Here is a 27,544-nt window from a genome sequence, read left to right on the forward strand (position 1 = left end):
GAGAAAGGGACTGGGAGGGGAGGATGGGGAGGGAGGCTAATTTTGGGGTGTAAAATAAATAGATGAATAATTATATAAAAAAGCATAAATGTTTCAGTAGTAATATTTGTTTACCAAATATGTAAAAGTATGATGAAAATAGCAAAAGTGGTTGGTTGATCAAAGAGTTGTAGTATAATGTCATATTTATTTGTCTTATATTGCAGCAATAAAGACACTATGATGAAAAGAAAATTGGGAAGAAAGGGTTTGTTTGGTTTATACTTCCACATTATAGCTCTCTATAGAGGGAAGTCATGGGAGGACTTCAAGGCGGAAACCTTGAGGCAGAAACTGAAGCAGAAGGCATGGAGGAATGCTGCTTATTGGCTTGCTTCTTCTGGCTGCTTCAGTTTGCTTTCTAATTACCTCATGACCACTGGACTGTGGATGGTACTATTTCCAATGGGCTGAACCCTTCTACATAATCAAGAAACGTACAATCTTGCCTACCAGTCATCTGATGGAGAGATTCTTTTAAGGTTCTTTTTCCCAGATAATACTAGCTTATGTCAAGTTGACAAAAACAAAAAAAAAAAAAAAAAAAAAAAAACCACAGCATCACAGCATTAACACATTCTCATGGTGCCTACAAAGTATCATGATATGGTCTGAAAATTAATGAAGTAAATGTATATAACTTAACCTCTAAGATAGGCAGTTTAGGAAAATTTTAATGAAAAATCCAAGCTAACAACGAATCAGGAAAAGTTTTCAACTAAGGATAAAAAAGCAGAAAAAGGGATAAAGAAACAAAGATGGAGCAAGCAGTAAAAAGCATCAAGATGGTAGATTTTTAACTTAATACTGTTAATAATCACATTAAATTAAAGTAGTCTAAGTATAGTCAATTTAAAGAATGAATGACCGAACAAGTATTAAAACCAACATCTGGAGGAGATACCTCCTGTAAGAAATACTTATGTGCCATGTGGTGGTGGCACACACCTTTTATCCCAGAGCTCAGGTGGCAGAGGAAGGCAGATTTCTGTGAGTTCAAGGCCAGCCTGGTCTACAGAGCTAATTCCAGGACTGCCAGTGCTACACAGAGAAACACTGTCTGAAAAAACAAACAAACAAACAAACAAAAAAAAAACAAAAAGAAAGAAAGAAAAGGAAAAAAAGAAATATGTGTGTGTCCGTGTGTGTGTGTATGTGTACATGTGAGTGTGTGAATGTAGATAAACTGAAAGTAAAATAAAGAAGGAATGGTAAAGTTTGAAGTATAAACCACAAGGGAAACAATATTAGCTATATTCATATTGTTAACTTCCAATAATGTATAAAAACTGGGTTAAGGAGAATAATTAAATAATTATACAAGACTCCATTTTGAAAGATGTCCTTGATCCAAGAAGAAAGTTAATAAACATGTACCTATCAACATATATTTAAAATATATAAAACAAAATTGAAACAATTTAAAAGTAAATAAATAGACTATATACGATTATGATTAAATAATGAAATAATCCTGACTCACTGATTAACAAAACAAGTAGATGAAAAAAATCACTAAGGATAAATAAGTTGTAAGCAAAGCAATCAACCAGTTGACATAAATGACATTAGGTTAATATAAATTAAAGTTAATATTTGATTAAAAACATTCAAATTAATAAACTTAGGGAGATTGGCCAAGGAAAAAATCAAGATGGTAGAAATGACAAAAGGAGAAAAGAGAACATAGTACCACAGAAATCAGTCTATTGAAATACCACCTAAACAGCAATAGAATACACACTCTTTATGGCATATGGAATAGTCATGATCAACTTCAATTTTATCACATAAATGAGCTTTAATGTATTCAAAAGGATAAAGATCAAAGAAAATATGTTCTCTAGACAACCAAATAGAAATAAATCAGAAATACTTCTGGAATAGCCTCAGATATTTGGATACTGAACTATATCTATGTAATCTATAGAAATCTCCAGATTTGTAAGTAATTGAATTTTGGAAATGTGAAATGTTAACAGGTATGCAGGTAAACTATCCCTTAGTGGGAAATTCATAGTATAGGATTTTGTTAGAAAGAAACTAATAGCTCAAAGAATTAGTCTATCTCTATCTTCCTTTGGGCAGACACCCCTGCCTAACAACAGGCCAGGCCACTTCTGCCAGAAGCCCAGCCTCCTACTTATGCAGAGACTCTCTTCTAAACCAGAGACCACACAGTTATCCAAACTGACTACAAGACAGAGAGAGAATGCCAAATTAACAAATTCAGAAATGAATGGGGGAGGGGGACATAACAACAGACACTGAGGAAATTGAAAGAATCGCCAGGTCATACTTTAACAACCTATTTTTCACAAAGTTGGAAAATCTAAAAGAAATTAATAATTCTTTGATGATATTATTTTTCAAAGTTAAATGAAGAACAGATTAAACAACTTAAATAGACCTATAACTCTGAAGGAAATAGAAACAATCAGTCATTAAAATCTCCAAACAAATAAATCCCAGGGCCAGGCAGTTTTAGCTCAGAATTTTACCAGACTTTCAAAGAAGAGCTAACACCAATACTCCTCAAATTATTCCACAAAATAGAAACAAAATGAACATTTCCGAATCCATTTTATGAGGCCACAGTTATCCTGATACCCAAACCACCAAAAGAGTCAACAAAAAAGAATTACAGACCAATTTCCCTTATGAACATAGATTCAAATATACTCAATAAAATACTAGCAAATGGAATCCAAGGACTCAACCAAAAAATCATCCACCATGATCAAGTAGGCTTCATCCCAGAAATGTAGGGATGGTTCAGTATATGAACATCTGTCAGTGTAATCTATCATATAAACAAAGTGAAAGAAAAAAAAAACCACATGATCATCTCATTAGATGCTGAAAAAGCCTTTGACAAAAATCCAACACCCCTTCATGATAAAGTCTTGGAAAGATTAAGGATACAAGGGACATGTGTAAACATTATAAAGGCTATTTACATTAAGGCTATAGCCAACATCACTGTAAATGGAGTAAAACTCAAAGTAATTCCACTAAAATCAGGAATAAGACAAGGATGTCCACTCTATGCCTATCTATTCAATATAGTACTAAAAGTCATAGATACAACAATAAGACAATTGAAGGAGATCAGAGGATAGAATTGGAAAGATCGAAGTCAAATTATCAATATTTGCAGATGATATGACTACACATAAATCAACCCAACAATTCTACCAGGAAACTCCTGCAGCTGATAAACACCTTCAAAGAAATGGCTGGACACAAGATTAACTCAAAAAGAAATAATATCCATTCTATATACAAAGGAGAAACAGACTGAGAAAGAAATCTGGTAAATAACACACTTCACAATAGTCACAAACAAAGTTAACATATCTTGGGTAACCCTGACCAAACAAGTGAAATCTTGTATGACAGGAACTACACGCCTTTGAAGACACACATTAAAGAAGAGAGCAGAAGAGGGAAAGATCTCCCATACTCACGGATCAGTAGGGTTAACACGGTAAACATGCCCATCCTACTAAAAGGAATTGACAGATTCACATCAAAAGTCCAATGTAATTGTTACAGACCTTAGAGGACAATATAAAAAACCCAGGATAGCTAAAACAATCATGAACAACAAAAGAACCTACCTCCCTGGGTATCACCATCCCTGATTTCAAGCTGCACTACAGAGCTATAGTAATAAAAGCTGCGTGGTATTGGCATAAAAACAAACACATTGATTGATGGCATCATACCAAAGACCCCTACATAAGTTCACATAACTATGGACACCTGCTTTTTTATAAACAACTCAGAGGACATAATAGAAAAAAGAAGGCATCTTCAATGAATGGTGCTGGTCTAAGTTGATGTCTGCATGTAGAATAATGCAAATAGAGCCATACTTATCACCCTGCAAAATCTTACGTCTATGTGGATCAAAGACCTCAACATAAAACCAGACACCCTGAACCTGATAGAAGAGAAAGTGGGGAATATTTTTGAATGCATTGGCACAGGAGACAACTTTGAACACAAATACAGTGATATCACAGATATTTAGATCAGCAATTAACAAATGGAACCTCATAAAACTGAAAAACTTCTACAGGGCAAAGAAAACCATCAATACAACAGAACAGCAGAGTGGGACAATTATTATCCTTGCTTCATTCATAGTAGCCGGAAACTGGAAACAACCTAGATGTCCTTCAACTGAAGTATGGTTAAATAAATGTGGTACATTTACACAATGATACATTTACACAGTGAAGTACTACTCAGCTGTAGAAAATGACATGAGGACATTTGTGGGTAAATGGATGGAACTAGAAAAACAATCATTCTGAGCAAAAAAAAAAAATCCCAGACCTAGCAAGACAAACATGATATGTATTCACTTATAAGTTGATATTAGCTGTTAAGTAAAGGATAGTCATGCTAAAATCCACAGACCCAGAGGTGCTAAGTAACAAGGAGGGCTCTAGGGTAGATTCATGGAACAGATCTGGAGGGTAGACTGGGGGCAGGTGGGGATGGGAATTGAAAGGATCTAGTTGGGGAGGGAGAGATTTAGGAGGAGAGAACATGGCGAGACAAATGGAATTGGGGATCATTTTAGAGGGGATATGTGGAAACCTGGGTAAGTGGAAATTTCATGGAATCTATGAGTGTGATCCCTGCAAGGACTCACAGCAATGGTGGATATGGAGCTGGAACTGGCCACTTCTGTAGCCATGAAAAGCATCCAGTAGTGGGACTGGGACACCAACCCTGCCACAGAACCTTTGACCCACAACCTGTTCTGCCTGCAAAATATGCTGGGTCAATGGTCTCTCAGAGGTCGTGGGAGTGCCCAACCAACAGCTGGTTTAACTTGAATCAAACAAGCCAACAAACAAACAAAAGCAAAAGTCCAGTGAATCATTCTAAGTTTTCAACTCAGTATAGAATAGGAGTGAGTTATAACTAGGACAACAGGAAGGAGAAAGTAGTAAATATAAGATGACAGACACTGGAAATACAAACAGACTCAAGGAGCAAATTGATGAAATAAAAAGCCAATATTTGATCAAAAACACTCAAATTAATTAGCTTGAAGGAAGACTGACTAAAATAAAAAGATGGTAGAAATGACTAAACAAAAATGAATATTATCACAAGCTGATCATCCCACGGAAATGCTATTTATTTTTAAAATCACCTCAGAAACTTACTTCTTGAAAGAAATATAACACAAATTACAATAAATATCCAGGATATTGTTCCATGCATATGATATTTGGAAGAGATTAAATAAGTTTTGATAACAGAAACATAATCAGGGAGGAAGTTTCATGTTAATGTGAATTGTCTCTCTTATTGTGTGTGTGTGTGTGTGTGTGTGTGTGTGTGTGTGTGTGTGTGTGTGTGTGTTTGTTTGCATGTGTGTGATACATTTTATTGGAAAGCATGTTCGCTCAGAATGAGGAATACTTTAGAAAATAAGCTTTAGAAAGCATATTCTTTAGCTCAAAATGAATAGATACCCTCCAGATCAATATGTTTCATGTGACAATGCTTTTTGAAAATCAAATTATTAATAGAATTTAGTATATTTAGAACTTTAAAATGACTCCACAAGTATCCTTTTGCCAAAATTTGTTAATATCCATGAGAAGTGTTTCCTCATTTCTAGACTATGAATATTGGTACACTAAAATTCGCATGTGTCTAGCATTTTATGTATTTATTATGAAAATGTATGAATTAGTATTTTGAAATTAGCAACTTATTTTGAAATACAGTGCTTGAAACTATAATTGATTGCATAGTAAATTTAAACAGTTTTGTGATATATATATATATATATATAAATATATATATATATATATATATATATATATATATATAAAATCTATAGTGTTTTGGCTATTGCCTCATTAATGATTCCTGGCCTAATTCTTGGAACATGGGTATCTTATACTTATTTTTTAAAAATAGTTTACATAAATAAAAATATATATATCCATTTTCTCTCCTTTCATATGGCTTTAGTAAACTTTATGTCTATAAATTTGTATGGAAGTGAGTAGAGGTGTGCACACAATTTCACACAATTTCCATTTGACTCTATTGTTATTTTATTTTCAGATGCAGTATCACATGTAGCTTCTTTGATCTCTAAACCCCAAAAATGTGTGTACTCTAATTCGACATGCTAACTGTAGAGTGTTAGCATTTAGGAAAACTCATCCTAAGAGTTTATAGGCTTGGCTCTGACTAGTAACACTTGCGTGGTTTTTGTAAAGAATTACATGGATTAATGATTTAAGAAAATAGATTTTAATCTAACTATATTTTATTGAAATATTTTTTAATATTATTATTATACACTAATATGTACTGACAAAATTCAATAAATCAGAAGCAATTGATAAGATTAATTTCCGTATTATACATTTGTCTAAGTAATACTTTTAAGAATATCTTTTTATTAAAAAAATTATACAATATGTTGTGATAATTTTTCCACTCTCTTGGTTCTAAAATTAGGATCATCCCAAAATTATCCTATGACGTATCAAAGTTTGATTACCAGAGCTTTCTTACTCATAGTTGGTGTTAGTATGTAATAAGCAGGAGATTCTCATGTATTTTGACATAAAGAACAACTGTGTTTTTTTAAAAATAATTTTTGTGATGGCTTGAAAGAGAATGGTCCCTATAAGCTCATATGTTTAAATTCTTGGTCCATCTTTGATGGAACTGTTTGGGAAGGATTAGGTGCATGGCCTTGTTGGAGAAAGTGTGTCACTGGGGTCTAGCTTTGAGGTTTCCAAAGACTGGCATCATTCCCAGTGTCTTTCTCCACCTCTTGCTTGTGGATCAAGATGTGGGCTCTTAGCTTTTCCATACCTCTTCTCTGCTGTCATGGACTGTAATGCTATGAAACTTTAAGCCCAATTCTTTTGCATGTACACACACACATACACACAAACACACACACCCACACACCCACACACACACACACAGTGTTTTTCACATCGATAGCAAATGTAAGACACTTTTTCATTTAAAGCATGTATGAGTTATTTTTATAAGGAATTTAAGGGGATTTTTTTTGTACCATATGTTTCTTTTGGTTATAGTTTTCAAGATAATGAGTCCAAATTAAGGTGTAATGTCTGTTTCTTGTAGAGTATATGCAGTAGAGAATGACCAAATTAACAGTCAGAAAACGTGGGTTTGAGTGGAGGTTCTGCCACTTCCTAAATACATTGCAAAAGATGAAACTTTTATGAAACTCACTATTTTATTGCAGATGGTAGCATATTCCTCAAGGCATTTTAAAGATTAGATGGTGTGCATGAGTGTTCATGAAGAAAAATTTTAAATTGTTGAGTGCTATATTTTGGGGATGATTACTTAGTGTTTTCTGTAGCCTACTTCTGACATTTCATATGTGTTAATCATGTTTTTGAGACCACGTAGATGAAAGAAATCTACTGTTAACTCATTCATGTATTTGTTTATTGACTAATGATTTATTTACTGTCTGTCAGATAGTATTTGGATGTTGATGATACAGGAGAAGGTTTAAGTACAAGATATGCATATGTGAAATACCAAATGTCCAATCAACAAAGCTATTTTATAGCCACTAGAGACTAAAGCAAATATGCAAATATCTTTCAGATGCCTCATTAGCATTGACTTTCTGTTGCATAGATTAACCAATATTTTTATTGAGATGAAGTATAAATTAACAAATAGAAGTACAGGTTCTGATTTATTTTCTTGATTTCAGATATTATACATATAAGCATAGGTAGATTTTTTAACTTCTGCTCATTCTTCTAACCTCTGAATACTGATGATAATAATATAAATTCTCTTAGAAGGAAAATTAATGAGGTGATATGCATAAGTCATTGAATGATGCATTTTATATATAAGGAGTCGCCAATATTTGTCATTATTTTAAAATTACTTTTCATGGTATAATTTATTCTGTGAAAATAAGATTTCTTCTTTTTACATATCAGAATGGTTAACTGAAAATATTTCACTTCTAAGAAAATTAATTAATTGAAGAAATCCATGATTTCATCAGCAAGGTATAGGAATAAATCTGCAAAGGGAAAACAGTTTTAATTTAAATTGATGTATTAATATATTTATTCTCTGTTCTTTGGCTCAAACCTGTTTGTTATTATTCAGACAATAATAAAATCCTCTATCTAATACCATGTGTTAATTTTAAAGAGAACATCTGCTTTATAGAAAGTGCTGCTATGAAACTCTATCAGCAGAAAAAAAGTAAAGTCATATTAAAGTTTAGAACTGCAGCCAAGGCCTGGGGTTATATTGGTTTGCTTTGACTGGCTGTGAAGAATAGGACACAATTATGAGCTAAACCATACACTTCAGATAGACTGATATTGTAAATTTAGTGGTTATCTTGTTCTTTGGTATAAAAATCTTTATTTTATAGATTTCAGGGCCTCTGAAAGGTCACACAGAATATGGCTTCTTCTAAAACTGAATAGAATTTATCCAAGCAATCTTAAATGGAGAATTCTTTTGACATTTTCAGAATATGTTGTGCTTGTTTTTTTAACAATAAGTACATTATTACTTTCATGCCTTGTTTCTGAGAAATCTGGTCATTAATCTCTCTGTCTGTGCCCCCTCCCTCTCCCTTCACCATCTCTCCCCTACCTACCTCCTCTCTGAGAGAGCAATCTCTCAACCGATTTAGACTGCAATTTTCACTGCTGTACTGTGTGTATGTTTATCTTAGAAAATATTCTGGGAAAATTTTACAACAGGATCAATCCAGACCATTATGAACATTGTGCTAATTTACAAATGAGGGAGAATGTTCCAATAATTAATTGATAGATGTTATCTAGAGAGCCTTAAAATCTACTGAAAAATGAGTTCAGGATTCTTTCAGGCTAATGTCTTTTGTTGAGAATGTGAATTTTAAGCAGCTATAAGAATTTGGAAGTACTTTATAAGTGTTCTTTTATGGTAAAATAAAATATTTTTAGCTGAGTGTGGGGGTGTGTGTCTTTATTTTCAATACTTGGAAGGCAGAGGAGGGCAGATCTCTTTGAGTTCAAGGCCAGCCTATTCTACATAGTGAGCTACAGGACATCTAGAGATACATAGCAAGATATTGTCTCAACATTACATACACACACACACACAAAGACATATATATATACATATATATACATATATATATGTATATATATATGTATATATATATAATGAGGATCCAATCATTCTTCTACATGTGACTATACAGTTTGACCAGAATCATTTGTTGAAATGTTGCATTTCCTCTAATGTTTATTGTTATTCTCTTTCTCAAAAGTCATATGATTGTGGGTGACACATTATATTTTTGCAAATCACCATGCTGTTGGAGATAGGTTTAAAATAAATATCTTTTTCAAATATCAATTTTAATATTTTCTTCAATTTTTTTTATAATCTTTAATAGCAAAGTAAGAAATGATCCTTTAGTAGGATCTTTCCCCTCATAATCAGGATGTGGCTCTAACTTCATATTTTCAGAATTCATTTTGGGTCACAAAATGACTGGTACTTTTACATTTTCTAGATATATAGCAAGATGAAGATAGAAAAGTTCTGAGTTTGGAAATCTTTTGTCTAGCTACATATTATGACACACCTTATCTATTGAGTTAACTGTATACAAGTGTTTTGCTGTTGAATTGAATACTCCTATAAAACCCCGGATAGCAGACATCTGTACTGAGTTCAGATTTTATACCTTGAATGGCCTTTAAATACCTGACTGTTGCCTCCTTTGTGTCTTCACCAATCTTATGCCTCACTGTATGGCTTTTAAGCTTTTTTTCATGTTTTCACACTTCATGATGCAAAGCACTATGGGTTTGTTCTCTGCTTTTCCCTATGATTTTATTTTCATCTCTTATAAACTAGGCTTTAGTAGATTTATTGGAATCAAGCATAATACTTAGAATTGGAATAATTTATCATAGATTTTAAAAATTGCATTTACACTTTGCATTTTGTTTTTATTAAAGGTACCTCTGCATTGCCTACACACACACACACACACACACACACACACACACATACACACACATATATATATATATATTTCCGCTCTGTAGGGTACTTCAAGATCAAGATTTTTCTGGGCTGGAATAGTTGTGTTGATCTGTTATCCCAGTTACTTAGAAGGCTAAGGCAAGAGAATAACAATTGCAAGGGCTTCCTGTGTTAACGAGCGGGTTCTATACTAGCCTAAACAATTTAGTGTGACAGTTTTGTGTGACACTGTTTTGGGACAGGAGCAGCATGAACAGAAATCCACTCACACTGATTAGACAATGAAAAGCCCAAAGTCAGGATACTACCAAAATCCAACTTGGATAATCAATGGATTTTATTGGTGTTGCTTACAGGAATATGGATGAGGGGTTATTTATGGGAGCAGAAAAAAACTCAAAATGTCACCCAAAGTGTACTCAACATGGGTGATGGCTTATAAATGGTGGAAATCTGGAGCTCACTACACAACTTGGAAGCAGCTAAGTATGTTGGAGAATGTTTCCTTCAGTAAACTTAGATGGTATAAGCTTCTTCAGGCAACTTGGCTTGTCTGATTCACTGCCAGGTAGTTTGGCTTGTCTAAGAGTGTGTCTCAGCAATCATAACTGCTTATAAAAGTTTGAGAATCACCATGCCTGGTGAATATGGCCAGTTTCAGGGATTTCTTAAAGGTTTTGAGTGTTTACTTCCTGAGTTTAACAAACTTCCCTGCAGAATGGGATGTTTCCCCTCACTTTTGAACATGTTTTAAGTAGCATCCTTCTAAAATGCACTGTTTTATCTATGAGGAAATTGCTACACAGAATCCCAACACTTGTCCTATGGCATTTATGCAAGGCAACACTTTAACTCCTATGTGTGTGGGTCTATTGAGTTTGAGGCATATCATATTTGTTCCTGGGAATACTAAGTTGATCAATCCGGTAAAAAGACATTGTGTAACTATATAATTCCAAGGAATTTTAAGTGTTAGAAGGAAATAGTCTGGATAGCATATTAGAGTTTAGATTTATGACACATTAAAATCATCTTCCTGAAGTATAAATCAAAAACTTTCTGACAAAGTTCTATTTGAGCTCAGTTTTGGATGGTTTAACTCAGTTATGAATGAATTAACCAAGCCAGATTATCAGTCATGTAATGTCCAGTAGCTCTGTGGTGGGGTAGCCTTGGTCTTCTAAGAAAGCAAATACCTCATGTATATAAACTTTAGTATGATTCTTGCAGAGAGAGAGAGAGAGAGAGAGAGAGAGAGAGAGAGAGAGAGAGAGAGAGAGAGAGAGAGAGAGAGAAGTGGGTGAGTTGCTGGACTTAGAACTACAAAGCTTTCTGTTTTTTGTTTGTAGCTGGTCTCAGAAAGCAAAATGTGTATTGAGAAAATAGTTTAACCAAATTAAAAGACTTAGAAAATAATGTCAAGGACATTTATTATATTATTCATTCTGTGATGCTACATCCTTCATCCTGGGATGTTGATAAGGAACTTGGAAACATAAGCATTCTGAAAATCTTGTTCCTCAGCTTTTCTGTGAGGATTTTCCATATATATGTACTGCATGCAGAAATACGGTCTCCACAAAACAGTTAAATCAACAATCTTTCACCCGTCTTTTTTTTACACTTAAAGGATTTGTGAGAGTAAAAATAGAAAGTTGTCAAACTGAATTAAAATTCCGTTAGTGGCTAAACAATAGAGAATGCTTCAGATGAAATAATAAATGTGTGATTAAGTAAAAGTATTGGTTGAATATCTCTTCTGCTTTCAGAGAGATAAAGCATTTAGTTTACTTTCAAAAGGTTCACTAGGAAGTGAAATTTACTTACATGAAAAGCATTGTAGCAAACACATGACCTCTAGATCTATTAAAGGAAATAATGAGAAAGATCTAAGCTTGATTGATTTAAAAAGTTATATAGGAGACAGACTTGAATTAATTTAGTAAAAGAAGATGTTTATTAATATTCCAGTGTGAAGAACAGGAGACATATTCATTAGAAATGTCTAAGTCCCAAGATACAGAAGAATTGGAAAAATGTGAGAAAATAACATAGTCATTAAATTTATACAGAGACCAAGTTCAATAGTATGAAAACTGAAATCTTGATTGAAAGTGACCTTGGCAAAATATGTAAACACAGTATCATGAATTATGAATTACAATAAGGCAAATAATTCACTGACAGTATTCCCCAGAAACTGGCTGGAATTAACCTTCCTAAAACACAGTGTTATTATTTATATGAAAATTGAAACTTTGAAGGTCAAGTGTAATATAAATTTATATAAACAGAAATTTAATTCTTAATGCATGTTTTGTGTACTTGTGTGAATGTGTGTGTTATCTCTATGTTACCCAGGCATATGAGGTATATAGTTTTCTCTCTCTCTCTCTCTCTCTCTCTCTCTCTCTCTCTCTCTCTCTCTCTCTCTCTCTCCTATCAATCTCTATCTATCTAGCTCTATCTATCTATCTATCTATCTATCTATCTATCTATCTATCTATCTCTATCTCTATCTCTCTATCTATGTATCTATCTCTATCTATCTATGTATCTATGTATCTATGTATCTATATATGTATGTATGTATGTATGTATGTATCTATCTATCTATCTATCTATCTATCTATCTATCTATCTATCTATCTATCTATCTATAGATACATGCACCCATAGAGATGCAACAGAGGCCAGAAGGTGACATTGGCTGTCCTGCTCTACCACTTTTTCCCTTATTCCTTTTAACTGGTGTCTCTCACTGAACTTGGAGCAAGATAGCAGCCAGCAAGCCTCAGTAATCTCACTGACTCCATCCCTGAAACGTTGAGTTACATGTTTGCACACAATCACATCATGCATTTTAGTTGGGACACTGACTTTGAAATTCAGGTTGTCATGCACAGAAAGCCCCCAACACACTGAGTCGTATTCCAGGTACAAAAAATTGTATTTATTTGTTGTTGTTCCTCTGTTATCAAAGTAAGCATTTTCTGTTTTATCAAATTTATTTTAATATCTTGTATTTTAATTTTCAAATAATACTGAACCAAATTAACAATTGATGTTAATATGTGTATAAAGACTATAATGTCTTTAAAATCTCAAAGGCCTCAGAAATAGCAAAATATTGACTTTTTCCTCTTTCACTGAATTAGTTACAACTATTTATTCACTGATTTAGTGGATAATATTTTGCTAAGTATCAATTGTCCATACTATTTAATACTTTTATGTTTTATTGCACTCTGTTATTTGTGGAGGTTATTTCATAAGATATATGCCATGTGTAAATAGTAACTAAGTTATTGTGCTAATAATGTTACTGTTAATAGCATTATTAATATACTACTTATTTGAACATAAAATTGTAAGATTAAGGTTTGCTTCTTATTTTTTTTATATGGGCTTTTGCCTGCATGTATGTATGTGCATCATGTGAATGCCTGCTGCTCATGAAGGCCAGTAGACAATTTCCAATTGCCTGTTAACTGGATTTACAAATATTTGTGAGCCACCACATGGGTGCCAAGAACTGATCGTGGGTCCTCTTGAAGAATATAGCCAGTGCTTTTGACCACAGAACTATCTCTCCAACCCAAAGGCTTGAGGACTTTAAGACTCAGAAATTAATGCTCAGGTTTTTAAGTAAAACATATATACTATTCTTACATCTATGAAAAAATATTGGATTATATTATTTAATATTTCCCACAAATATGATAATGGTTGTATTTATATAGTGTTGAGTCAATACTTGTTTGTGGGCCTTTTAAACAATATTAATTAAACATTTTATAGAGTAATTATGCTAGTAGTTCTTGTTAATATTTATATGTAAACATGCATGACTAAGGGCCAGAGAGATGGCTGAGCAGGTAAAAGCAGTTGCTGTACAAACATGACCTTCCGAATTTGGTCCACTGAACCCACAGTGGAGAGAATGGAACATCTGCACTTACACACACAAACTGTGCATATAAACTCACACGTAAAACCCTGATACAAAAATAATTCCCTAAACTCACATAACTAAGATTACCAGAAAGGATCTTGTTTGAGGGCTACCTGATGACACAGTGTCAACGTGTGTAAAATGTACCAGGCTTGTGAGGAATGAGACTTCATAGAGAGTGCTAGCAAATAATCAGCATCCGAATTGGCTTTGACATGTACAGAAATGTACTGGAAGTCAAGAGGAGCTTTCTCTGTGAGGAAGCTTCTGATATTTACTATCCACCACGAAGAACTTTCTGCTGCTGTCCTGAGAACATGGCTATAGTTGAGGGGGACCACTATGTCATGGGCTAGGTCAGAATGGACGTTGGTCATCTTTCAAGCGATAGAGGTATAGTTTCACATAAGGAGAAAAGATAGATACTAATGAAGGAACTTAGGACCTGAGTGCGGTGAGCTGCATGGGATATACCTACAATAGGGTACAAGGAAGGGAGATGAGGAACAGAACTAGGGTTATGCAGGCACTGAATTCATAGGACTTCTGAGTGATTGTATGGAGGCAGTGTGATGGGGAAGAAGAGCGAACAATGAATCCAACTTATGTCTAACAACTCAAAATGGAAACTAGGGGGAAGTGGAGCTTATTTATATATTTATTCATGTATTTATTGCAGAATAATTACATAAGACACATGTATAATCTGAAGTAGCTAGAGGATAAACAGTAAAACATCTAGTGTGTACATGGTCAGTTAGGTCTATTCCTTGTTTTACGTGCTTGGATATTATAACTTGAGAATATGCTGGATTGTACCTGGTCCTTGGAAAAATGAGGTGTGTTACAGTCTATGCAAGGGAAAAGAGGACATTATAAAATATTAAGTGTCATATTCTCAGAGTAATTAAGTGTGGGTCTGACATACTCAACATGTATGTGATGGTCCAGGGGTCAGTAGAGTGAGATCCCATTGTGGTTGTAAGTAATAGAATATGTAAGTAATAGAATAATTAAGAAATAATGTGATTTTTATGATCATAGTATGTTTGTATGTGCGTATGTGTGTGTGATGTTTCAGGGTATGAGCATGTATGTCATGGCACACTTTTGGACATAAAAGCACAAGATTGTGGAGTCAATTCTCCACTTCTTCCTTTATTTTGGGTCCAGGTATAGACCTTAAATTGTCAGTTTTGCGCTGATGGGTGTCATCATCTCTCTGGCCTTACATGCTTTTTAACTGGAACAACATTTATGGAAGGAGAATGGAGTCATAATGGTATTATTCAGTGTTTAAACAGATGGGCATCAAACTAGAGTCTTCTGCTTTCTAATTGTAGGGAGTTCTGGTTGTGTCCACATGAGATGGAAGAACATAACAGCCATGGTATGGCATAAAGTATAATGAAACGGAAATTTACAGAACAATCATTCTATTTGCAATTCACTGAATCTACAAAGTGTTTCTGTTGTTTCCTGGTCCATCTTATGTCCCAGTTACCTGAGCTTTCTAAGAAATCATTTGTGAACCTCCTGTCAGTCATCCTTTCATTCATTCTTCCCCTTTGTACAGCCCAATGCTTATTTTTGCATCTGTTTCTGCTGACCTGCTGGGTGTTCCAACGGCGATGGAGGCAAATGCTGTTCCTTCTGGAAAAGAGGGAGATTCTTAAGTTCTGAAGCTACAATGCTGCTCTCCTGTTGGGCACAGAAAAGCTGTCTTTCAATTCTATGGGGGGAAAAGTGTCTTTGAGTCAACCTTGGCATCCTGCTGTTCCTGTGAGTTTAAGAAAAATTGAAAACTAAACAAAAATCCAACAAAAAATAACAGGCAATAACAACCAAAAAAGTAGAAACTAGAAAAATAAAAGAATCTTGAAAGTAAAGGAGCACTTGCTCTATCCTTTCATTGATTTGAGGATTCATTGTGCACTTGTTGTTAGGACTTTGCACCACAGAAGATGAATTTCTGTGTCTAATGGTATTGTTTTCCTGTCTAATAACAGGTAACACGGTAGGACTGTAAGTGACACTCTACAAGGCCCTCTAAGGTTGATGCAAGTAGATTTCATGTTAGGTCTTATATGCAGTCGCCTTTAGGCTTGTTCCCTGCAGTGGCATTATGTGATCTCAAATTGTCATTCATTCCACAGCTGTCATATAGAGTTTAGTCCCCCAAGAAAATATTCTAGATAAATTATGCCCCTTTTTAGAATTCATTAATGTGCATATTTTGGATAAAATTATGTTTTCACCCAAACTCAGATATTGATGTTTTAGTGCCAGTGTCTTAGAAATCACATTTAATGAGTCTGTGATGTTAGATTTATGGCCTCTAAATCTGTGAGGAATAATTTTCTATTTTTTAAGCCACACAGTCTGTTATTGCTTGGTTTTGCTCTTTTTTTTGCGGGGTACTAGCCACCTAGATCCCAAATAAATCACACACAGAGGGTTATTCTTAAGTGTAATTGCCCAGCCTTAGCTTGGCTTGTTTCTAGCCAGCTTTTTTTAAGTTTAAATTATCCCTTTTATCCTTGGCATCAGGGTTTTTAATCTTTCTCCATTCCTTTTCTTTCCTTCTTACTCCATGTCTGACTGTGTAGCTGGGTGGATGGCCCCTGAAGTCCTCCACCTTTTCTGCCTGCTTCTTCTCTCTCCTCTCATATTTCTCCTTCTATATATTCTCTCTGCCTGCCAGCCCCGCCTATCCTTTCTCCTGCCTCACTATTGATTGTTCAGCTCTTTATTAGAACATTAGGTGTTTTAGACAGGCACAGTAACACAGCTTCACAGAGTTAAACAAATACAACATAAACAAAAGTAGCCCAACTTAAAATAATATTCTATAACATTCACCCCTTTTTGTCTAAACAAAAATGATAGGTTTTAAATTTAACATAGTAAAACTACATACAACAAAAACAGTTATCAAGTAAGAATTAATTTCCAAAATTCAATCCATTTACATTTAGCAAATTCAGAGAAAGCACTCCAGTATCTATGCATCTTAGTGACTCCAAAGTTTTATATATAATTTGCTTTCTATCATAACTAAGAAAAAACTGCAACTATAACTATCTAGTCTTCAACTCCATCAAAGACCAGAAGGATGCAATATTACCTAACAACAGAGACATTTGGCTACCTGGATAGTCACCCAAATTTTCTGTGCAACACTGGGGCATTCATCTTCAGCCTACAGGCCTACAGTATCTGGCAAACTTTTCAGTAAAGCAGGAAAGTTGAAGTACTGTCCTGCCTTGTTTTGGCAAAGTTCAACAGTTCTTTTTCCTGTGTGTCCTGCATGTCCAGTCTGCACAGAACATTGTCAGCAGTCAAAGGCAAGAACAGTTTCTTTGTCTAGTAGCTAACCTTGCCACAGTGAAAACAAACTCCATGAGGAGTTTCTTCAATGCCTATCATCTTCTCTGAAGTAAATTGGTGCTGCCAGGAGCAGATGTGTCTTATTGTTGTGAAAACACTTTATGTTAACAAAACATTTTAAATGCCAAATTCTGTAGGTCTTTGAAAGGTGTAAAGACCATCTATCTATCTAAAATATATCTCTATATGATATGGGAAGCATACCTAACATCTCTACAAACCTGATTGTTATAAATGACTAACCACTAACCTGTGTTTCCTGATTATCCTACATAGTTTATAATAAAAGCTTTCAAAAACTAGAATTTTACCTTACATATTTAAATAAACTGCCAAACAAGAATAGAAACATATATACAATATGTTGTAACAAAAATAACCTTAAATTTTTATCAGTATATAAAAATCCTTTAAACAAGAGGAGAAACATATATACAGTGTACTCCCCTAAATGATAATAAGCATCCATAACCCACCAAATAACCAAAAGCCTCCCACACCCCTTTTGGAAATGTGGATGTTGTGTTCTCCAAACTGCTTCTTGCTGTCTGTGGACAAAGTATCTTTAGGGTCCCAGAGAGAAAGTTTTGAGATAATGACCAAGTCCTGGGAATACCAGCAGTAACCTTTGCTGATAGATATCACCTATCAAGCTTCAAGTGGTCTTTCCTGATCAAACCTGATCCACATCAACTATGAAGGAATCCACAGCCTGCCATCTCTTGTGGGAACAAAACTCCAAAGCATTTTTGATTTCCATTTGACAAATATATTTTTTTGACTTTTTTAAAGTTAAGGCATTCCTAAACTATATAGGCTGATTTATTTCAACAGTCCCTCTTTCAATTCCAGGTCTCTTTGAAGCTGTCCTTTGCTTTTCAACAATCAAAAAAAAAAAATCAAAATCATCACAATAACATACAAGATTCAGACTACCTGTGTATTTCACATCTTACGTGGCTTTTTCTTTTTTATATTACTTTACTTCTCTCTTTAAAGACTTATTATTTTTAAACTATTCATTTCTTTCTATGACTATACTCTTTCTTTTCTTTAGCCTATGCACATTGTTAAACACATTGTAACATGTTCAAAGGTTTTTCAGTCTGGACCTCTTATTGAGTATTTTCAGCCTTTTTTGACTATATGAGCAAACCTTTAAACTGCTAACTTACACTTGGATCTTCCCGACATGGCTTTCAGCTGGCTTTGCCTGCTTCTCAGGTCATGAAAACCAAGTGTGAAACTCGAGGCTAGTCAGAGGTTTGTCTGACCAGGAACTGCATTGAATCTTCCTAGAGTTCTAGAATGCCAATGCTTGCACTATGGCAGGTATTTTTACTTAGCCTTTTTTTTTTTTTTTTTGAGATAAGGTTTCTCTGTGTAGCTTTGGAGCCTTTCCTGGAACTCACTCTGTAGCCCAGGCTGGCCCCTGGAATCCTCCACCTTCTTTGGCTGCTTCTTTCTCCTCCCAGATTTCTCTCCAACTGCCAGCCCTGCCTATCCTTTCTCCTGTCTTGCTATTGGCTGTTCAGCTCTTATATTAAACCATCAGGTGTTTTAAACAGGCACAATAACACAGCTTCACAGAGTTAAACAAATGCAACATAACCAAAAGTAGCACACCTTAAAATAATATTCTACAACAGCAGTCTGTGCTATTTTGTTATGACAGTTGGAGAAAACTAGTATGTCTTTTAGTTGACAAGTTGTAACTTTCTCAGAATGGGTTTTTGTGAGCATGTAAGGTGTCCAGGGTTGATTGTGGTTTGAGGAGCTTCCTCCACCACTACTTGTCTGTATTCTTTTGATGGTAACCCAAAGCCATTTGCCTTCTATTCTCATTTTCTTGTTACTGCTATGTTTTTCACATAGTTGAATTTTTCATTTTTTAGACATTTTGAGTACATTTGATAAAATGAGATTGAGAATCTCAATAAATGAATAAATAATGATTTAATAACATCTGCTGTGTGCTTGAACTTTCGTTGATTTTCTGAAATAAAATTTTCAAGTGGATACTAATCACTGAGGGTTTCTGTAGATCTTAGGAAATATGCTTTCCTCTTCTTTGAAGTATTTCTTTCAGAAAGCAGCCTTTCCTTCAGCTAGTTATGGTGGCTCACTTCTATAATCCTAGCCCTCCTAGGGTTATGAGTTCAAAGCCAACATGAGCTATGTAGCAAGATTCACAATCAATTAAAGTATAAAGTCTCTTTTGGATCATCACAAAGACACTGAGCAAGAGGATTTAATCTTAGTTTCATGTGCTGTTATTGAAATCCTGGATCCACCTTTGGAAGCTGGATGACAATACAATAATTAATTTAAAGCCTTAACCTCCTCATTTAAGGAGCAAATGATATTTGTACATCGTTCTTTAAAAATATTTTATTGTTATCTTATGAATATGGGTGTTTCCCCTGCATGTATGTCTGTGCACCACATGTGTACCATGCTTGTGGAAGTTAGAAGTAGCATCAGACTTCCTGGAATTGGTGTTACAAATGGTTATGAGCTGACATGTGTGTGCTGTGAATGCAATCCAGGTTTTTGGAAGAGCAACCAGTGCTCTTAACTGCTGAACCCTCTTTTCACCAGAAATTCATAGTTCTTTATGAAGACTGAGAACGCCTCTTTAGAAGACAGTACCCGAATCATGGTAGATACTCCTCTACATCTAGGCTATCATTTCCCTGAATCCTATTGCCTAGTAATCTGATTTTTTTTAACGGTAATTATTGTGTTACCCATTTAGGATAGGGTTTATGACCCTAAGTACTGCTAACATTTTGTGCTGGGTAATTATTTACTTTGAGAATGTTCTGTGCACAAGTGACATTTAGCAATACCCATAATGTGTAACAACACATTCCATTCCAACCTAAGTTATGACAACCAAAATTAACTCATGATAAGGCCATAGGATTAAAATCCTGCCTTCACTGGAGATTACTGAAAAACAATGTTTGGCTTATAATAACTACTTGCCTGGGAAAATATTATATGGATATTACATAAATGAACTGGACCTGATCCTTGATCTATTTTAAGGATTTTGCCATATGGTTAAAATATGATTTAAAATGGTCAGCAGAAATATAGCTAGTAATTTATTTCACTGTAAAACAAGGACAAAATATATCGACAAGTCTAATTTTACAATACAGTAATGCATAAAAATCAGAAAGAGTTGACCTAGAAATTCATGAAAGCGTCTTTTTCATAAAACAAGTTACACCTTAGTTTATCAGAGGTGACTCAGATATAATCAGCAACAGGACAATTTCTTTCTGCTATTTCTCAAATGCTGTGAAGTTTGTCTTAGGTAGAACTGGAGGCAGGAGACAGTAATTTAATTATTCATCAACAAGTCTAGAATGTAGAGAAGGTAGATATATGGGGAAAATGTGTATTGTGTGTGTGTTATTTTGCCAGAAAAAAATAGAGTAAATAGAAGCAAGTACATATGATATACTTGTGTATACCATCCTTCTAAATTAGAATATTAGTGTGAATTTATTATAGTCAAAGGAATATGTACATTGTTTAAAAGTCTGTATAGACAGAAAATCTCATGGTATAATGGTATATTGCTTCTTGTCTATCATATGTCTTGTACTTGGTCAAAATGGTTGACACTGGTCAAGTAGTGTCAGGTGTTATGTCTTGCTCTTGGTGATGAGAAATTGCAGTGTGTCATCAGTGATATGTTGATATGTTGGTTTAGGTTGAAAACTGCATCTGTGGATGTGCAGAATTTGTCCTAATAAGTTAATTTAAATGACATGCACAGAAACCTTTACTGGCAGGGTGACAAGAGGAAACACATAAGTTGTCTTTCACTGATTTTCACTTGATAATAAGAAATGGTCTTGTTGTTGCAGGTTTTTCTCAGTGTGGACATTTTCATTGTGATTTTAGTGAGTTCATTTTCTGCTTGAAAATACTAGCAAGTCTTACCAAAATGAGCAAGTATTTCTATGTAAGCAAATATACTACTTGGTTAATTTTTTGGGTTGATATGTTCAAACATACTATTTAAAATTAGGTTCAATATCTTTCTCTTTTTTCTCCACAATAGCAATAAATATTTTCAATAATTTTCTCCCACATGACTTTCCATAACTTTATCACAGTAGGAATATATGAATGCAAATATTAATGTAACTGTTTTAGTGGTGAAAAGGTGTATCTATAGGTGAGTTTGAATCATAAGTGGAGCAGACAGTGATATTTTCTCTGAATCCTAAGCTCTAAAGCTACATCACAGTTTCTGCTAAATGTGATTTCTTCATATTTTATCACTGAGAAGATGAACTTGAGGATCTTGAAGATTTCCACATTGGAATCTTTGATAGATGGAAAAGGATTATTTAATGATTAAATATTGACCCCCTGTTCCTTTCTATTATTTTTGTTTTATGTTCATTTGTTTTATAAATGGTTTGAGGATATTTCCAGTTGATATTAAAAATAGTAGCTATTTAGATAAGGAAATAATATTGAAAAATAAATCCATATCTTAGTAGTTGATTAGCAAATTTCATAGGAGATTCAAAGAAAGTTGTACTTTTTGTTTCAAATCAACATATATATATATATATATACACATATATATGTATATACATATATCATGTGTGAGGATATACAGATATACTTTGACTTTTTTATAGAAACAAGAATATTGAGGAGGTAGAGAGAGGGCTCAGCATTCATAAATACATATTAGTCTTTCCTGGTTGCAAGTTCTGTTCTTAGGACCCACATTGGGTGTCTTACAACTACCTGTAAGTCCAGACACATATAAATAATTTAAAATGAAAATTAGAATGTCTTTTTAAAAGAAACAGGAATACTGAAAATGTTATCTATTTAACTTTCCTTTGCCCTTTGTGGTGTGTTCAGCACCATTACTCATCACTTCAAATGTACTGTGTCCATCTGTAGTATTATCCTGCAAAGTATAAGGATAAATTGCTGAGAATAATAACAGATGACACAATTCATATTTTTCAAGACCCAAAGGTGAGTATTTAATGTTTTTTTGCAAGGCTAGAGTTCTTGACTTTAGCTTATAGACCACAGTGTGACATACTCTAAACTCCAAACACAGACTTTCTTCTCAGCTACTTTGAGAGGATCCTGTCCTCCTGGGATTGGTGAGCAGAGAAGAGTCAGAAATAGTTCAGTTCTCAATAACATTATCTGCCCTATCATTTCCTGCATCAATGGTTGCCTTCATGGGAATCAGAAGATAATGCCAAGGAGACTTCAAAAGTGCAGAATGTCCTTTTCTGTGGAGTATAACTTATTAGGTTTCACTTGCATTCAAATCTCATTTGCTGCAAGATGTAGGAGGCAAAAAGTTGCTTCCACTTCTTTTTGAAGTCTAAGTCTTTAACAATTAATTATTAATGAGTGTTCAAGTCGAGTTAAAGGATCTATTTCGCTTAGCATTTTTACTTCTGGACAGAGCATTTGTACCCAGGTACAGCTGTTCTTGAGTGGAGGACTGTAATTAAAATATACAGCATCATTCTTTTCTGCATAGTCATATAAAATATTTCATCCTGCATATGTTGTGTGACAAATTTTTTTCTGGGGAGATGCAACACAGACTTCTGTTCATACAAAATGGGGAACCCATGACACATCAAAGTACAGATACAACCAAAATCCAACTGATAAACCAATGAATTTTATTAGTGTTACTTACAGGAATATGGTCAAAAGGGTTATTTACAGATGCAGAAATAACTCTAAGGCAGCTCACCAAAGTCCATGTCAGCATGGGTTACAACTCACAAAGCTGGAACCAGGCGCACACTGCACAGCCTGCAGACAGCTTAACCGGTCAGAGACTGTCCTTTCCAGGGGGCTGAGTTGTTCTAACCATCTTGCAGGCAGCTTTGCTGGCTTCTGCTTCTTCCAGGCGGCGGGTCTCTCCTCAGAGTCCTTGCAGTTTTGCTTTTCTGAGAGTCTTCTGTGCAGCTCTTACTGCTTTCTCTGAGGAGGTGGGCCAGAGCAAATCTTGTCAGTTTCAGTGAATCCTGAGGCTGCTTTGAGCTGTTTAGCTTCCTGCTTAAGGATCTGAACTGCAGGATCTAGTGTTTGAATCTCGAGGAAACTGTTACACAACAGCTTATCAACTATGTACTTTTATTAAATAAAGATCTGATTTCTCTATCAGAACATTTTAATCAGGGCAATTTTGTATCCTAATTCTAAAATTTCCAGTATCTTTTAGTGAATGCTTTAAAAAAATAAAATAGTACATATTTTTAATTGCTTACATTTGTCAGCAAAGTCAAACATATGCTGTGAGAGAAAGTAGCTTGAGCTATTTTGCCTGGAGCCTATGGTGACGCTAACACATCTGCTTATATATGCTCTCATCTCAAATCTAGTCTGACTGCTAGAAAATCATCAGCCATATCCTTTATCTTTTAAGTAAATACATTTCTGAGGCTCTAGGCTTTAATCTCTATGCAGGAATTTCCTTCTGTGTCATATTGGTGGTTAATATTATCCCCACTTGCCACTTTGCATTTATTACACCAGGAAGCCAGGAAATATTTGGAAAGAGAAAAGTATATAGACGATGCATTGCATTATGGAACTTAGTCTGCTTTCCTAGGTTACTTTCTGTAGCTTATGTCTGCCATACTCTCAAATTTTAATACATGAAAGCTTTTCTCTGACCTCCTGCGTGCATCTCACTTTCTCAAAGGATTTCATGCAAAATAGCTTCTCTTTATATCTACATACTGAGTATGCCTAACATTCTAAAAATGGATATGTTGCTAAAATTCCTTTCCAGGGGGCATAAGCAACATGTACCCCTTCTCTTAAGGTCCCACAATTCCACCAGGGTTCACTGTGGGCTTCCTTCCTTACAAGTGTATGGGCGATCCCTCGCCAAAAAGCATGGCTTTGGAAGGCCTTTACCCAGCAGAGATGAGGTCTTCCCAGTAGCCACATAAAGGCAGCATCCCCCTTCTATTCTCCCCTGGCCTATATAGTATAGTCCCTCCCTGAGACCACCTATAATGAAGGCAGATTGTATCTAATAATGTAGAGCTCAGGTGGGGGTATTGTGACCTTCTCCCACCTTTCATGGTGTGTGTGTGTGTGTGTGTGTGTGTGTGTGTGTGTGTGTGTGACTCTGAAAGAGAATTCCTGGTAAGAAGCTGTGTCTGCAAAGACTGATTTATTGATTAAAACTACATTGATGTGGAGAGGTTGGAGTGTTGCCTGTCCGATGTGGTGATATTTTAATTGTGCTGAAATGTGATTTTATTTGTATGTTAATAAATAAAGTTTGTCTGGAGATCAGAGGTCATTAGCAAGCCAGGAATAGAAGTCAGGTGGTGGTAGCCCATGCCCTTAATCTGATCACATGGCAGGCAGAGTCTCTGTGTGGTCAAGGACATAGCCAAGCGTGGTGACCCTTGAGTCTTTAATCCCAGTACCAACCATAGAGACCAGGAGGTCTGTATAGACAGGCAGTGACAAGGAAGTCATGTGGCTGGGCTTAGAGCCAATGAGAAGGCAGAACAGGAAAGCAATAAAATGCAAGACACACAGGAAGAAGGTCTCTCTCTCAGGGGAAGGACAACAGTGAGTCGTAAGCTAAAAGGAGTCGTGGCTCTTGCTCTGATCTCTTAGGCTTTAACTCTGTATTTGGCTCTGTGTTTCTTATTTAATAAGACCGTTTAGAAATTCGCCTACAATCCAAAGGCTAATTTCCTTATCATAGGCCAGCTTTAGCCCCCTCAATAGTCATTCCTTGCCCACCTCTGTTTTGGAACTAACATCCTCTGACTAATAGAAAAAAGACTTTTGAATATATTACCTTAACAAAACACTAGCTCCAACCAACCCAAAAGAATATATCAGATAGCATATGGGGCCTATAGAAAAGATTCTCCTATCTTGCTGTAACTGTCTAACTGATATACCCACAGTTTAAAATGTTTTTTGAAATGGCTTTGATTTATGACTCTTGGTTCTGTAAAACTATGAAACTGCTTCCACACTGGCATGTGGAATTTGGAAGAAACTAAATCTGGGTCCCTGGGCCATGGGTTCCTCCTTTTTATTTATTTGTTTTTTTTCATAGACCAAGCCTTGACCTTTATTATCTAAAAAAGCTGCATATTTATTTTGCTTTCTGACTCTGTGTTTGTGCCTTCAACACTTTCACAACAATTTTCTGCTCTTTAATAAGGAAAGCCTGCTTGATCATGTCATGTCACAGACACACTTGGCACACATGGACCCATAGGCCCTGCTGACATGCTTCTTCGTTTTAGATAATCTCATAAGGACTTTTGATCTCACAGCAGTAACCCCTCAAAGCCTGCCTGGGCACACAGCACATTCAGATTTAGGTGCTTTCCCAACCTTCTTGGTATAAAGGTAAACAATCCTGTTGCCAGAGGTTTGAGACAGCCTAGTTTTGTTAGAGGCTGTATTATAGGAAAGCCTACGATGGTATGTCAAATGCGGGACCATTCTGAGTGCCTCTAAGCACCATCCCCAGAAGAGACCATGGGCACTTTTAATTGTGGCTCAGGAATGCACTATTTCTTATTCCCTTTAAAGCAAAAGCTGTGCTTTTTCACCACAAGTCAACAAACTGAGCTGAGATAATCCTATATTGCAATGAGGTACAGCTGAACAAGAGAGGAGAGAAAGAGCAGAGAGAGAGACAGACAGACAGACAGACAGACAGACGTGCGCGCGCGCGCGCACACACACACACACACACACACACACACACACACAGAGAGAGAGAGAGAGAGAGAGAGAGAGAGAGAGAGAGAGAGAGAGAACCCATTTTGCAGTCAAACTCCTTACAATCCTATCTCTGCCTCCCCAGTGTTAAGATCGCAGCCACTCTTGTGGTGTTTCTAACTGCCGTATGTATGTATGTATGTATGTATGTATGAAGTATGCATGTATATACTTAGTTATTTGTCTTCAAATTTTCATAGGATTCTGTTGGCATTAGTTGTTTCTTTTTTCTTTTTCCTTTTGGAATCACAGTCCCTAATTCTCTTCTTTCACCAGCTTGATATATGTGGGGTAGGAGATTTAGAGAGTTACAGCTCTGAAAAAGTAGGGCTCAGCACAGTAATTCAGTGTGGTAAAAAACATGGTTTCATTTGAAAGTAACACACAAGATGATGTCAGATCCCAAAGAAAGCAGGGACAAGTCTCATTCGGTACCTGTGTGTCCTCCCAGCGCTTCTCAACAGATCCCTTCCCTAAACCTCTCCAGTCCAGGTGTCCAGCTTCCCTTCCCTTCCCCCAGCCTCTGATCTGTATATAACTCAGACATTTTGACCATGTGCTCCCTTGGTCCTCCTGGCCCCCTCTCTCCTCTCTCTTCTCCTCCTCTCTTGTCTCCCTGACCCCACACAGCCTTTCTCCTCTTATGGCCTGGTCAGATGGTCTATTCTGTTGGCCTTTCAGATTCCTTCAGCTGTGCTGTCTCTCTTAGCTACAATAAAACCTTCTCAACCATACCTCAGAGCAATCATGTCCTCATTTCATTCAGATGATTATTAGGTTTAGTTGTCATTTTTCTTTCCTGAATAACTTAGAACCCCCCCCCCCCCAACTGATATGATTTGTTAAGAATTCAAAAGAATGTGATGCTTAACAATTTTGGAGACAAAAGTTTGGCTGGGAATGTGTAATAAGAAAGGGCTTTGGAAATGGTAAGAGGAACCTTAAATTCAAGACTGCCTTTTCCATGAGTGAACATAATATGAGAATCCATGAGCTAAGACTGTTAACAAAGCCTTACAGATCCATCTATATGCTGTTTCCCCACATGTCCACCAAATCTCCCTGTTACCACTGACACTAGCTCTTCACTTTCCTCTCTTAGCCCTCTCTTCAGTCATCGTGATTTTATTAAATGCATTTTAAGCCTTTCTTAACCTAAAACTTTAAGACATCGACTTTATGTTCTGCCTTTTTGCTTTAGTGGCTCTGATTCCTATTTAGAAAACGAGAAGAAAATCAATTTGCTTTATATTAAAAAAAGAAGACTAAATAACACTACCATAAGCC

The 27,544-nt window shown here is 35.5% G+C and overlaps 1 protein-coding gene and 1 pseudogene across 1 annotated transcript in view; one reads left to right on the top strand and one right to left on the bottom strand.

Moving 5' to 3' along the window:
* Galnt13 (polypeptide N-acetylgalactosaminyltransferase 13) overlaps nt 1–27,544 on the top strand; it is a 516,359-nt gene that overhangs the window by 62,425 nt on the left and 426,390 nt on the right. The gene's annotated exons all lie outside the window — the stretch shown is intronic.
* Nucleotides 25,620–25,975, bottom strand: LOC131909151 (large ribosomal subunit protein eL34-like; annotated as a pseudogene).

This window comes from Peromyscus eremicus, chromosome 4 (genome assembly GCF_949786415.1).
Source record: "Peromyscus eremicus chromosome 4, PerEre_H2_v1, whole genome shotgun sequence".
Classification (NCBI taxonomy): Eukaryota; Metazoa; Chordata; class Mammalia; order Rodentia; family Cricetidae; genus Peromyscus; species Peromyscus eremicus.